Genomic DNA, 15296 nt, shown 5'->3' with positions numbered 1-15296 from the left:
TCTTTCTGCACCACTTTGCTGTGATCTCTTTAAAGACAGGAAATCTTGTCTTGTTCATTTTCCAGGGCACTAAGCATACCAACTTACACGGCACATATTCTTTTTTTTTTTTTAAATCCCCCGAGATGGAATTTCGCTCTTGTTGCCCAGGCTGGAGTGCTATGGCGTGATCTCGGCTCACTGCAATCTCCGCCCCCCAGGTTCAAGAGATTCTCCTGCCTCAGACATGGCACATATTCTATAAACATTTAATTTTTTAAAAAATAGTAAATGTTTAATATTAATTATAGGATGAGTAATATAAAAAATTTTAAGTAAAGGGATAATTGATAGAGACATTTTAAAAAAGTCTTCTTGAAATTACATATTCATTCTCCCCGACCTCCTTGTGAAATATGAAGAGCTAAAAGATTACTACAGTATGGCTTTTGCCTCAAAAGATGATGCTCCAAAGGAATGTTTTTAAACTTTTTTTTCTCAAAAGGAGCAGGAAAATCATCCTTCCACTTGGCATCTTCATAAGCTACCTGTTAAGGTAGAACCTCTCGTGCTGGCAGGGATATACAGTCATGAGCCACATAACAATGTTTGGTCGGCAACAGACTACATATATGACAGTGGTTCCCTGAGATTACAAGGGAGCTGAAAAATTCCTGTCAGCTACTGACACTATAGCTATCACAGCATCACAGTGCAACACATTATTCATGTGTTTGAGATAATGCTGGTATAAAAATAAAAACCTACTGCACTGCCAGTGTATAAAACTATAGCACATTAAATTATGTATAGTACGTAATACTTGATAATGATAAATGACTATGTACTTGGTTTATGTATTTACTATACTATACATCTTACTATTATTTCAGAGTATACTCCTTCTACTTATTAAAAAAAAAAATTAACTGTAAAACAGCCTCAGGCAAGTCCTTCAGGAGGTATTCCAGAAGAAGGTGCAGTTTTCCTAGATGATAGCTCCATGTTATTGCCCCTGAAGACTTTCCAGTGGGACAAGATGTACGAGGAGAACACAGTGATATGGATTATTTTCACCCTGTATAGGCCCATGCTAATGTGTGTGTTTGTGTCTTTGTCTTAGTTTTTAACAGAAGTTTCAAAGGTTAAAAAAAATTAAAAATTTTAAAAACAGAAAAAAAATCTTAAAGGATATAAAAAAATATTTTTGTACTGCTGTAGAATGTGTGTGTCTTAAGCTAAATATTATCATAAGAGTCAAAAAGTTTCAAAAAATTAAAAGGTTATAAAGTAAAAAAGTTATAGTAAGCTAATTTATTATTGAAGAAAAAAGTATTTAAACAAACAGCGTAGGCTAAGTGTACAGTTTTATAAAGCTTACAGTAGTGTACAATAACATTCTAGGCCTTCACATTCACTCACCACCCACTAACCAACTCACCCAAGAGCAACTTCCAGCTCTGTAACCTCCATTCATGGCAAGTGCCTTATACAGGTGTACCATTTTTTTTCTCTTTTATAGTTTTCTTACTGTACCTTTTCTATATTTAGAAATGCAGATACTTACCATTGTGTTACAACTGCCTATAGTATTCAGTACAGTAATGTTGCTCAGATTTGTAGAGTAGGAGCTATAGGTTATACCATATATCCTAGGTGTATAGTAGGCTATACCATCTAGGTTTGTGTAAGTACACTCTATGACGTTTGCGCAGTGACAAAACTGTCTAATGACACATTTCTCAGAATGTATCTCCACCATTAAGTGATATATGAGTGGCAGTGCAACCTACTTGGGGACTCTATCCACACTGAATGTTTGAGTTCAATACAACAATAATTAATGAAATGCCTAATATGTGATATGAGAGCCTTGTATGCCATGCCAAAGAGAAAGGAATTTATCCCACACATGATGGAAAACCACCGATGTATTTTAAGTAGAAAAGTGACACAGTCAGAAGTGCATTTTAAATAACCAAATGTATGATAAACTTAAGTAGGAGTTTAGCTCAGAGGAAAGAACTCCAGCCTGGGTGACAGAGCAAGACTCCGTCTCAAAAAAAAAAAAAAAAAGAAAATCAGTTTGGGATTATTAAAAAATGCAATATGATGAAAACCTGAAACAAGAGCAGCAATGGTAGGAATGAAGAAGAAAAGAATAAATTTAAGGAACATTTAAGATGAAAAGTCAGTGGCAACAAAGAACTGACTTGACATAATGGAAAACAGAGGCAGTTTCCAGAATGGCAGACGAAGGGTGCAGGGTTCTATTACCTGAGATACAAAAAACTGTAGTCTTCAAGAGGAAGTGGTAATGATTTGTTCAGATATGTTAAACTGAGAGCCCAGGGAATGTCCAAGTGCAATAGTTAAGTACATCAGTATGTGTTTCAGGGAGAAGGTAAAACATTAGAACACATGTCACATTTTAAGCTCTTGAACACTAGATCAAGGATAGTATGAAGACTGGTCTGTGGTTGAAATTCTGGGGAAATACAAATGTGTTTAAATACAGGAGTAGAGAGAAGCCTGTGAAGGATTAAAAAAAAAAAAAAAGATCAGAATAGTACAAACTAAGAAAAGTAAGCATCAAGCAGGAGGGCACCATCCATGGCAGAGACAGATGCCAAACTGCAATGAGCAAGTGGAAGATAAAGAGGTAACCCCTAGAGGATGGAAATTGGTCTTTCAAGAACTGGTTGAGAAAATAAAGAATAGAGAGGGGTAGGGTGTGAACATATTCAAAAGAGAATACATTACTTGAGTTACGTATTTTAAGATGACATAGATTTATGCCGGCTTATATCAGTAGGTCAAGAAAGTTTAAAAACATAGGAAAAACAAAAGAGAAGGGCTAATTGATGGATCAAGACAGAGGGGGATACTAGAGATGAGTTCCAGGGCCCAGATTGAGAGGTTTATCCAGAGAAGGAGGAATGCTTCATTCTCTGAGGAGAGAGGAAAGATATAAGGGTGGGTGGAATATAGAAAAGAGGCTGAAGTAGGTAACATTTATCACCCTACATTTCCTTTGTAAAAGAGAAGGCAAGGCTTGTAGAATGAGGGACTTGAGAATGGCAGGATTAGTCACCAAGGAGCTACCCAAGAAAAGAGAGCAGGATTATTAAGTAGGCTGAGATGAGAACCCAGCAGAGGCTGCAGAGGCAAGATTATGCTGTTTTGCTAGCTGTGCTCAGCAGTCCACAGGATAGACAGTTCAACTGACCCAGGGTCAGAAGGTAAGAGGGCAAGGATACTAAAGGATGTTGGCAACACAGGGGTTTGAAGTGACAGATCATCACATCCAGTCAGGAAAGAAGTAAAGAAAGAAGAGAGCTAACAAAATAGAAAATGGGGCAAAAACCCAAAACAAAACAAAACAAACAAAAAAACAGGTGGCCTCAGTAAGGCTAAAGAATAGGCTTAGCATGAGTGAGGGATAGACACAGCTGGAACATAGGCAGTTGTGGTCAATCTTCCAATTCCTGAAAGGAGACTTCTTTAATGTGAAGTTTTCATCCACATCGCTGATTCTTTCTCCTAAACCACAAACTCTTAGGCAAGGGAAAAGGCTAGATACTAGATATCCTGCATTTATGACCACCAGATTAATATTTGAAGACTACATCTGAGCTATGTAACACCTAATAATATGCACTAATATTGTAAACACTTGAGGAACAACCATGTGATCTCATTTGCATATACTCCTCCAAGTTCGTAACTCAGCAAAAAAGACAAATGATTTTATTATGCTCCCTCAAGACGGCAACATACAAAAGTAAATAGGGTACATTTTTTTTTTTTTTGTTTTGAGACAGAGTCTCGCTCTGTCACCCAGGCTGGAGTGCAGTGGCGCAATCTCGGCTCACTGCAAGCTCCGCCTCCCGGGTTCACGCCATTCTTCTGCCTCAGCCTCTCCGAGTAGCTGGGACTACAGGCGCCCGCCACCACGCCCGGCTAATTTTTTGTATTTTTTAGTAGAGACGGGGTTTCACTGTGTTAGCCAGGATGGCCTCGATCTCCTGACCTCGTGATCTGCCCGCCTCGGCCTCCCAAAGTGCTGGGATTACAAGTGTGAGCCACCGCGCCCGGCCAATAGGGTACATTTAAGAACAAAAGGTAGGCCGAGTGTGGTGACTCAGGCCTGTAATCCCAGCACTTTGGAAGGCTGTTGTTGGAGGACTGCTTAATTAAGCCCAGGAGTTCAAGACCAGCCTGGGCAACACAGTAAGACTCTGTCTCCATAAAAAAATAGAAAATTAGCTGAGCATAGTGGCACACACCTGTAGTCCCAGCTACTTGGGAGGTTGAGGTGGGAGGATCATTTAAGCCCAGGTGGTCGAGGCTGCAGTGAGCTATGATATGCCACTGCACTCCAAGCCTGGGCAACACAGCAAGACTCTGTCTCAAAAAATAAAATTAAAATTAAAATTAAAATTAAATTAAATTAAAAATAAAAATAAAATAAAAGGTAGCTTTTGTTTGGGAAGAGCAATGCTGTAACAAGTTTGCTGAATACTTTAAATCAGTAAACATGTCTTAGTTAATTAAAGCCATTTCTCTTCATGCTTTGGGAGTAGGGAGATGGTGTCAGCAATCAGGAAGAAAAATGGTTGCAGTTCAAGAAAACATTATTAAATTCTCTCATTAAAAAATTATAGGCTAGGAGTGGTGGCTCACGCCTGTAATCTTAAACACTTTGGGAAGCCGAGGTGGAGAATCGCTTGGGCTCAAGAGTTAGAAACTGCCTGTGCAACATAGCGGGACCTCATCTGTATTTAAAATAAAAATAAAAAATAATTGTAAATGTAGGCTTAGTGATGTAAAAAATAAATAAACTTCAACTTACCTAGATCTGGCCATTAATATTCTTAGCCTCTGCTGCAGCATCAGGAGTTTAATCATATTTCAAAATACCATGTTTTCTTTGTTTGCTGACTTAACCTAAAAACAGAAGAAAAACATTGAGAATTTCTCATTTCTAAAGAATAATATTCCTTATGAGCTTTCTGGCAGCACAGTTAGTTCAGTTAATCTATTTAAACAAACTCAAAAGTCTAAAAGATTGAATAAAAAGTACTTAATATGTAACATCAATTTTAAAAAGTAATATAATATGCACATGTTACCATTCTTTTTCAGAAGAAAAAGTAAAAATGTGATAGTCTAAGTTCTATGATGTTTCTGGCTTCTCTACTACAGCTATAATACTTGCACAACTCACTTCTCTATACTTATCTCCATAGCTGTAAAATGAGGGGTTAGATTAAACCACCTCTAAGGTTCCATTCCAGCTCTAAAAACCCATTTTAGCCAGTAGCAGACTAATTCTTCGTCTCCAGTGACATTTCCTAAACCTCACTCACCATAATTCCCCTTGAAGAGCTATCTTCAAAATCCACCCTCCATATCTTCCTATCCCACAAGACCCCTCCAAAACCAGTTCAGAAAAATCAGTAAATCAGAAAATCAACGGTATGAACAAGCATGCCACAGAATCACAGAACAGTGACATTACAGTGATAAATTACAGTCCAGAGTTACAAGAGATTTCAATATATTTTTGAAAAATTTCTGGTCAATTTATTTACCCTTCACAGCACAAAAAAACTCAAACTCATTCAAACAGGGACACTAATATTTACTGAATACCTACTCTGTATCAGGCATTTTATTAGGGGTTATGGGAATAGTCTCATTCTAATCTATATATTAACTAGAGAACAAATATGATTGATAGCCAAAATGAACATTTCCAAAACCATGTACCCACAGTCAACAATTTCAACTCTGAACTTCAATGCAACAATTTCAACTCCGAACAACAATTTCAACTCCGAACTTCAATTTTATATATAAAATCAGCATGCCAGGTGTTGGCTTACACTCCTTGTGAGATGCTGCTACACCTCACTTTAAGGTGGGCAGCAATCCTGTCCTTCTTCTTTATTATCCCTTTCTTTTCTCCAGGAGCTCAAATATACGCCATGCTTTATCTCTGGCTTGGAAAACTGCCCAGGGCTGAACTAATTCTACCATAAACCACTTCTTTTAGGTGAATATATACTCTCTTTGCCCGACTCTTCTAAAATGTATTCTAGGGGATTTTGGCCAATTAAGTCAGAAACATCTCTATTCGTCTCATTCTTCATTCTACTTATAAGCATTCTCCAACTCTTATCCTGCAATGAATTTAATGATTGCACATAAAATTAAGAGAAACGATAGTGATCTACCTATTAACTATCAATGAAAAGTCATAAGCTTTGAAATGAAATTAAACATATTAAACAATCAGTGTACCAACTCATTAAGCTCTTAAAAACATTAAAAAGTCCCTACATGAATTTCCAGAAATTATTTTCATCTCTTGAGAATCAATATTTATTCAACTGTATTGTTTAATTATTTTGATTAATGCTGCCAATGTATTGCACAGTTTTTGCTTGCTTTTAGTGTTTTTCAGTGCAAATATCCAGCATGTCAGTTGTATCGGGGAGTAAAGATTTTTTGTGCCTCATTTAGAAGGATACTTTTTACAAGAAAACACATTCTGAGTTCCAAGCAACTGACATACCAAAGTACTCCTGGAATGAACATAACCCAATGGACCGTGGGTGTCCACTGGATGCCTCAGACACTCTCTATGACTTCTTAACCCCCTTTGGTTTCTCCCCACTGTTGGAAGACTAAGAACTAAAAGATAATTAGGAGACAATAAGGAAAGAGGTGGTTATAGGCACTATATGGAACTATAATCTTATTGTTGTTAATACCAGTATTTTTCTATAAAATAGGTATATGTAACTGCATCGACTATGATACTTAGTAAAAAAGAAAACAATTTTACCAAGAGGCTAAAAATTACACTAAATGCTGTCTACCACCACCCTATTTTTCTATAGCAAACTAATTTACCTTACTGTATGCCACACATAGAGTCATTTGGATTATCTCATTTAATCCAAACAACCAATAAGGTACCTACTACCAATATTTCTGTGTTCCAAATAAGGAAACCAAGGCTTAAAAGGGTTAGGTAGCTTTCCCAAGGTCAAGAACTGATCAGAAGGGCTAGACTTAAATTTTTATCTGACACCAAAGCCCAATCACTTATTAATTAATACACGCAAAAATCTTAAAACAGTGTTTAACATATAGTGAGCACCAGTAAATGTTAGCTGTGAAAATAACAATACTTTGTTATTTTACAATGCTGCATGCCTTTGACCGTCAGTCAACCTTTCTGTGCCTACATTCCCTCATTTGTAAGATTAGGACACCCACTTCACAGAGCTATTATGAAAACCAAAAAAACTCTGGATATAAAGACATTTTGAAAATTAACAGCATTTTAAAAGACAAGGCATTATTATATCACCATTACAGGTAAAATTCTGTCTCTTATTTCACAAAGAAGACGTTTGCACTGTAAGCACAGAAAATCTAGAACTTAAGCACATCCTTATAACAAGTATTATGTTAATAAATTTAGTAAAGCTGTCCTAAATTATTCCAAATATGATTCTTGCAGAATGACATGGAAAGAGAACACTGAACTCCATTCACAAGTATGATTATAAATTTGATGCTTAATGTGCTCTTTCAGAGTTCACTAGCAATGAGAGGGAATTTGGCTTATACTACAGTAATTTTGTTCAAATACAACCAGGAAAGAATGTCTATAGTTAGAAGCATAGCAACATAACTAAATTTTGGGCACAGCAAACTGCCATGTTTCATTACATTAAAACAATCAAGAGGATGGCATTCAAAAACCGTGTTCTTTGTGTCCACAGTCTGGCTGTTTTTTTTTTTTTTTTTTTTTTTAAACCACTGGGTAGGTCTTTCCATACACACATTAATTTCCTGTTAATTCTTAACACTGACAAAGATTTCTGAATTATTTATAATTATTCTGAAAAAGAAGAGTTAAAAAAAAAGCTAAGGAGGGGAGATTCTCAGTACAGTCTGCTAGTTGCCTTAAATCAGAGCCATTATGTCAAAAGCAAGGACATCTGCGACAGTTCCCTTGTTAGGTGAAAATTTAAAGTACACACCTATACACAAAACTACAAAGGTACGTGACTATTTTTAAGCATCCATCCATTAATATGGTTGTATTTGCACATTCCTAAACAGATCTTTCTTCCTTTAGCTTTTTTAAATCTGAGGGCAATGTTGATGAATTGCTTCATAATTCATAACCCCCCACTCACCCCTCTTTTTAACTCTTGAAAAAAATCAATTACATTACTTACAAATCACTTCAATATCTGGTACCTTAATTTCTGGCAATTATATCTAATCAAAATTCCCTGAACTGCGGTTTAAACCAGATTCCTCTCATTTCTCTGTAAAAGATAAGTAAAACCAGTATGATCAAGAAAGATTAAGCATATGCTTATGTATATTTAAACTGTCATCAATTTACTTTTCTGTGGATAAATCTAAAATATTAATAAAGTGGCATTTCTTTTAAGATGGGTCTATGTTGCCCAGGCTGGTCTCGAACTTCTGGGCACAAGCAATCCTCCCACTTCAGCCTCCCAAAGTGCTGGGATTACAGGTGTGAGCCACTTCGCCCAGCCTAAAGTGGCATTTCTTTTTTTTTTTTTTTGAGACGGAGTCTCGCTTTGTCGCCCAGGCTGGAGTGCAGTGGTGCAATCTCGGCTCATTGCAAGCTCCGCCTCCCGGGTTCACGGCATTCTCCTGCCTCAGCCTCTCCGAGTAGCTGGGACTACAGGCGCCCGCCACCACGCCCGGCTAATTTTTTTGTATTTTTAGTAGAGACGGGGTTTCACCGTGGTCTCGATCTCCTGACCTCGTGATCCGCCCGCCTCGGCCTCCCAAAGTGCTGGGATTACAAGCATGAGCCACCGCGCCCGGCCGGCATTTCTTTATTTCAGACATAGTTGCTTGAATTAAGCTAACAAAAGGTTACTTAGTAGATAAAAATGATTTTTAAGCAACTATCAATATTAAAGAGAAAATTAAACAATGAATTCATTCATTTCCCTATCCACACACTGAGGCATTCTACCAAGTATATTGTGAGCACCTATTCTGTGTGTCAGGCACTGAGTTAAGTGCTAGAAATAAAGATAAAGGACACATTCCCTGACTCCAAGGAACTTACTGTCTAGTGAGAGAGACAGACAAGAAAATGAGCATGTGGCAGAATTGCAGACCCATGTGCTGGTGCTATCAAAACATTCAATACAGAACAGAAGGAAAGACAGAAATAAGCAACAAAAAAGGCTCCCTGGGAAAGCTGGTCCCTATACTGAGTCCTGAAAGGTGGATGGGAGTTAGCTAGGGCAGGGGCAATCCAGATTAAGAAGAAAGCATGCAAAACCCCCCAAACCTAAAAGAACACGGCCTCCTCCAGGAGCACCAGGTAGTTCCTTAGAGCTGGAATGTAGGGTGTGCACGGGAAAATATTAGGAGATAGGTAAGAAAGAAGGCACATGGCCATTTCACCAAGGGTCAGTTCGTACTACTGAGGGTAATTCACATTTCCCCTTAAAATCTTACATAAACCACTAATGTCCTACCACAATACTTTCCCATGAAGGCAGAAAATTGAGATAACATACAAGAAGAATTTAACTTAACATTGGTAAGAATACAATTAATAGTGTTTTACTGTCTGTAATGTCCAAAGTCTAATCTTCAAGGCACAACAACCATCTATAAACAATCCCCCGACAGCAACTGGACTTGCGGTGTCACTGTACAATGACCTGAACATCAGATTCCCTCTTCCCTTCTAGACCCAGAAAACTCAAACACTTTAACCCCATATCTCACAGTGAATCTGACAAAGTCCCTTTTAATCATGTATTTTGATTTTTAGGAACAGAAATCCAACAATATATATAGAGAGATTCATTTGTGTGTAAAACAACACACACACACACACACACATATATATAAAACAATTTTGTGTGAGTATTTGGCAAATACTAAGAAAATGTTACTAAAATAGTTTGCTAAAAAAACTAGCTTTTTAAAAAAAGAAAAAGCTAAAATGGAAGATGATACAAAATACTATCTCTACCTTTAGTAGTGTTGGTCATAACTCTATCCTGGAGTCATCCTTAATCTTGGTACGCATTTATAGCAAGGAACACTGGTGATGAAATTTAGACAATTAAATTGGAGTGCCCATAATGTCTGCCCTAAGATATGTGCAAATCCAGCAGATGAGTCACTCTGTCTTAGCTAATTCAATAAGGTCATCAGTACCAAGGGCAAGAATCCTAGCGCGCGCGTGTGCGCGCACACACACACACACACACACACACAAAAAATCAACCTTCAGAACTCTCAAAGAAACTCTTAGTTTAGTGCTTTATACTGCAGTATAAAAACATATACAGGGAAATCAAATACCATCCTCTAGCAACACCAAAAGGATGAACATTCTATATGAGCAATCACACAGCTCTCTCCACTAAAAATTCACAGATCGCACCACAGAAAGAGAAGGTGTGTGCTTTTAAGGTAGCAGTAAGAAAGCAGAGGTACTCTCTAGAAAACGATGATCATTAACTCTGAAAATCTGAATGAACAGATTTGATCTCATAGAGTCAGTGCATTCAGTTTTCTGTAAACATTGTAGATCAAAATTCCATGTTTTTATTCTTTAGCTCAGTGATAATTTCTACGTATTAATCTTACAACTGTGTCAAATTAATAAAGGGTCACTTAACCTTCATAATAAACCTCTAGTTTAGAAATTTACTAATAAACACTAATCTCTTAGCAGGGACAGAACTCTATCATAATAAATACTTAACTTATGAAAAACACATATCATACAAAATCTTTAACCCAATACCCATTTACTAAAAAATACTGTGAAATTCAAAGGAATTGTTATTTCCTTTGAAATAAATGCCAAGTTGTTCTTAATGTAATCACTGAGTGACTTAAAATCAATTCAGTTTTTTCTATTACACTCATGTTTACAGGCAATGAAGTTTTTACTAAACTGAGCAACTGTAGGAGGTAAAACCACAGTATGAATTTTATAATATTTTCCTTAATATGGTATACCTAATAGTTCTTAAAAAGCATTTGGCTTTATGGCTTTATTTTTTAAAACAACAAAATTTAAATCCAAGTCGCTCTAATTTCAAGCTTCATGTTAAATATACAAACTAATATTATTCAAACCATAAACATCAATAAAACACTAAAAGACATGTAAGAAAATTCCTAGGCATCTTCACTTTTTATATATGATACCTTTAACCTAGAACTAAATAAACATTAATGATGGATAACAGAAAAGTAAATAAAAGCTGGTCACAATGGCTCACGCCTGTAATCCCAGCACTTTGTCCAAGGCAGGCAGATCACTTGAGGTCAGAAGTTCAAGGCCAGTCTGGCCAACACAATGAAACCCCGTCTCTACGCAAAAATTAGCCGGGTGCGATGGTACATGCCTGTAGTCCCGGCTACTCAGGGGGCTGAGACATGTGAATCGCTTGACCCTGGGAGGCGGAGGCTGCAGTGAGCTGAGATCGCGCCATTGCACTCCAGGCTTGGTAACAGAGCGAGACTTAAAAAAAAAAAAAAAAAAAAAAAAGAAAAGTAAATTAAAAGATATTTTTCAAAACTGAATATAGAAATGTATAAGCACAATTTACTATAAATCTGTATTTCCAAACTCAGGTGGATATGATGTTACTAGACTAATATTAAAAGCCTAAATATGGGCCAGGTGTGCTGGCTTACACCTGTAATCCCAGTACTTTGGGAGACTGAGGCAGGAGGATTGCTTGAGGCCAGGACTTTGAGACCAGCCTGTGCAACATAGCAGGACATCATCTCTAATTTTTTTTAAAGTCTAATATTGACTATGTGCACATGAAATGTGTATACCATGTGTACACCGCCCCCCTCCGCCACACACACACTGATCAAAAGAAGCTATGCCAAATGCCAAGCAACTATAACCCCCAAAACAGTTTCACAAATAGCTCATTTAAATGTTTCTGCATTTAAGTCAACCTAAAATATTGTTAAATATATTCTCAAAGAAAACTAAATTTGCCTATTTATTCTCTACTTCTAGAGCAGTGCATGCAAAATAACTGTTACAATCTAACACACCTGATTCAAGTATCCCACTAATAAAAATGTTTGTTCTGTATAGTCATACCTTGGTGTATTGGTTCCAAGGCCTCTGTATGGACCAAAACACGTGCACATTCAAGTGCCACAGTCATCCCTGTGGAATCTGTGTGTATGAAAAGTCAGCCCTTTGTATATGGAAATTTCGCATCCCACAAATACTTTCTGGTTGACAAAATCCATCTTTGGACCCATACGGTTCAAACTGTGTTGTTAAAGGGTCAATTGTATATGTGTTTTGTAACACTCCCCCTTGTGAAATGCCAACAACAAAAAGTTTACCAGAAAAGTTTGCATCTGAGCACATCTATCCCTGTGATTAACTTTTATAGAGCTCTTAAAATAAGTATTGTTCAAAAGCTATTTAATGACAAAGACAAAATGTTCATGACATAAAATTAAGTATAAGAAAAAAGAGCTGGGCATAGTGGCTCATGCCTGTAATCTAGCACTTTGGGAGGCCAAGGCAGGCAGATCACCTAAGGTTAGGAATTTGAGACAAGCCTGGCCAACATGACGAAACCCCATCTCTACTAAAAATACAAAAATTAGCCAGGCATGGTGGCACATGCCTGTAATCCCAGCTACTCAGGAGGCTGAGTCAGGAGAATTGTTTGAGCCTGGGAGGCAGAAGTTGTAGGGAGCTGAGATCATGCCACTGCACTCCAGCCTGGGTGACAGTGAGACTCCGTCTCAAAAAAAAAGAAAAACGAAAAAAGGTTAAAAAAAAAAAAAAAAAAAGAAAACAACTATTATTAAAAAAATAAAGCTGGGCTGAGTACGTGGTTCACACCTACAATCCCAGCACTTTAGCAGGCTGAGTAGGGAGGACTGCTTGAGCCCGGGAATTCAAGATTAGCCTGGGCAACTTGGTGGGATCCTGTCTCTACAAAAAAAAAAAAAAAAAAATTAGCTGGGCGTAGTGGCAAATGCCTGTAATCCCAACTACTGGGGAGGCTGAGGTGGGAGGATTGCTTGAGCCTAGGAGGCCAACAGTGCAGTGAGCTGTGATCATGCCACTGCATTCTAGCCTGGGCAACAGTGTAAGACACTGTCTCAAAACAACAACAAACCACTAAATGCAATATGTATCCCTAGGTTGGATCCTGGAACAGAAAAAGAACATTAGAAAAATAGAAGAAATGTAAATAGTCTGTAGTTTAGTTAATAGTATTGTACTAGTATTAATTTCTTAGTTTTGACAAATATGTCACAGTTATGTAAGATGTTAACGTTAGGGGAAGCTAGGTGAAGGGTATATGGGAATCTCTGTACTATCTTTGCAACTTAACATTCTAAAATTATTCTACAAAATTTTATTTTAAAAGTTGCTCTTCACACCCAGTAGCAAACTTGAGAGGATTTGCATTTTTAAAAAATAATGTTTTACACCTATTGTTCTCTCCCCTACCTCCACATAAAATACATAAACCCACAAAAAGAGACTAGATGAACACACACTAAAATGTTAACACTGATTCATTTGGTGGTAGAATGAAAAGGATTTTTTCTTTTTATGTTTTCTAGTGTTTTAATTGCTTTTATAATCAATGAATTATTAACTAAAGAAAATACAAATCAATACCTACTGAAGGGTTCTTTAGAAAGAAAAGCTGTAAGTGTCTAAGCAGAGCTCAAAGGCAGACTACATACAAAACACGTTTGGGCAGACTGTGAAGAACACAGTGGCCAAGGGAAACTGCCAGGAGCATTTAAGTAGGGAAACTAATTAGTAAATGCTGGAAACCTGCCAACAAGCAGAACTTAACATCTACTCTCAGGTTAAAGTGCCTGAGGCCAACAAGCTATGCTCAAAATTCACATCTTAGGGGAATGAATGTTTTGAAAAGCCCCCAATACTATGAATTCATGGAGATACACAGCCTAGGTTTACTTCAAACATAAATAATGCAGCTGGACACCTGGTACGCAGCTGCCCACTGAGAACTCCTAGAGACAGTCTTCAGTACCACAATATGTTCCCAAAGTTTTTCTTCCCTACTTCTTTCCTCTCTAACAGCTTCCTACCACCTACGCCCATTCCTTAGCCCTAAGACCTAAAAATGGCACCCTGGTGCCATCTAGCAACACATGTAGAATTATCTAGGTCTAGAGACCACTGGAATTACAGAATCAAATCCTATTTCAGATGTGTAACAGACGCCTCCCACACGTTTTTTTTTTTTCCTGATACTTTCAAGGAAAAATATGTTCTAGTAACTCCATTAAGCCATAAGAAGGGAAAATTTAACCAACAATATTCTCCAATCAAAATTTAAAGGTACAATCATATTGTCCCTTAAAGAAAGTGCTAGTGGAATCAATTACATTTTGATAAGAAATTTCTTCTAAGCTGTAATCAGCGTAACTGACATATGTTAGGTTGCAAGCTCCTCCTAAAATAGCTCCAAGTGGGCCAGGTGCAGTGGCTCATGCCTGTAATCCCAGCACTTTGGGAGGCTGAGGCAGGCGGATCATGAGGTGAGCAGTTTGAGACCATCCTGGCTAACACAGTGAAACCCTATCTCTACTAAAAATACAAAAAATTAGCCGGGCGTGGTGGCGGGCGCCTGTAATCCCAACTACTTGGGAGGCTGAGGCAGGAGAATCTCGTGTACCTGGGAGGTGGAGGTTGCAGTGAGCCGAGATCGTCCCACTGCACTCCAGCCTGGGCAACAGAGTGAGACTGAGACTCTGTCTAAAAAAAAAAATAGCTCTAAGTGGCCTGTTCTGAGTTTTGTGTTATTTTTTAAAAATAATTTTTAATTGTTTGTTTATGGGTCATTCTCAGCAGAAAGTATAGTAAGTCCTAGAACCAACACTTAATAAACATTTATATGCATTCCTTTTTAGTTTACTTTTTTTTTGAGATGGAGTCTCGCTGTCACCCAGGCTGGAATGCAATGGTGCGATCTTGGCTCACTGCAACCTCTGCCCCCCAGGTTCAAGCAATTCTCCTGCCTCAGCCTCTCAAGTAGCTGGAATTACAGGCGTGTGCCACCACGCCCGGCTAAGTTTTGTATTTTTAGTAAAGACAGCGTTTCACCATGTTGTCCAGGCTGGTCTTGAACTCCTGACCTCAGATCTGCCCACCTCAGCCTCCCATAGTTTACTCTTTCGAATCCCTGTGGACTCTGTAATAAGATACCTAGGATTAACTTAAT

General features: G+C 37.8%; 1 protein-coding gene across 9 annotated transcripts in view; it reads right to left on the bottom strand.

The window, feature by feature from the left end:
* Nucleotides 1-15296, bottom strand: part of FRS2 (fibroblast growth factor receptor substrate 2) — a 110273-nt gene that overhangs the window by 13328 nt on the left and 81649 nt on the right. For 8 of the 9 annotated variants that reach the window (XM_055235925.2, XM_063614222.1, XM_055235922.2 and 5 more), the window contains one exon: nt 4835-4929. The gene's annotated coding sequence lies outside the window, so the exon portion shown is untranslated. Of the gene's footprint in view, nt 1-87; nt 463-4834; nt 4930-15296 lie in introns of those variants that run through there. The other variant, XM_063614224.1, reaches the window with a different exon arrangement.

The sequence above is a fragment of the Symphalangus syndactylus genome, chromosome 13 (genome assembly GCF_028878055.3).
Source record: "Symphalangus syndactylus isolate Jambi chromosome 13, NHGRI_mSymSyn1-v2.1_pri, whole genome shotgun sequence".
Lineage (NCBI taxonomy): Eukaryota > Metazoa > Chordata > Mammalia > Primates > Hylobatidae > Symphalangus > Symphalangus syndactylus.
Note: the sequence above shows the minus strand (reverse complement) of the source record. Positions and strands in the feature narration are given on the sequence as shown.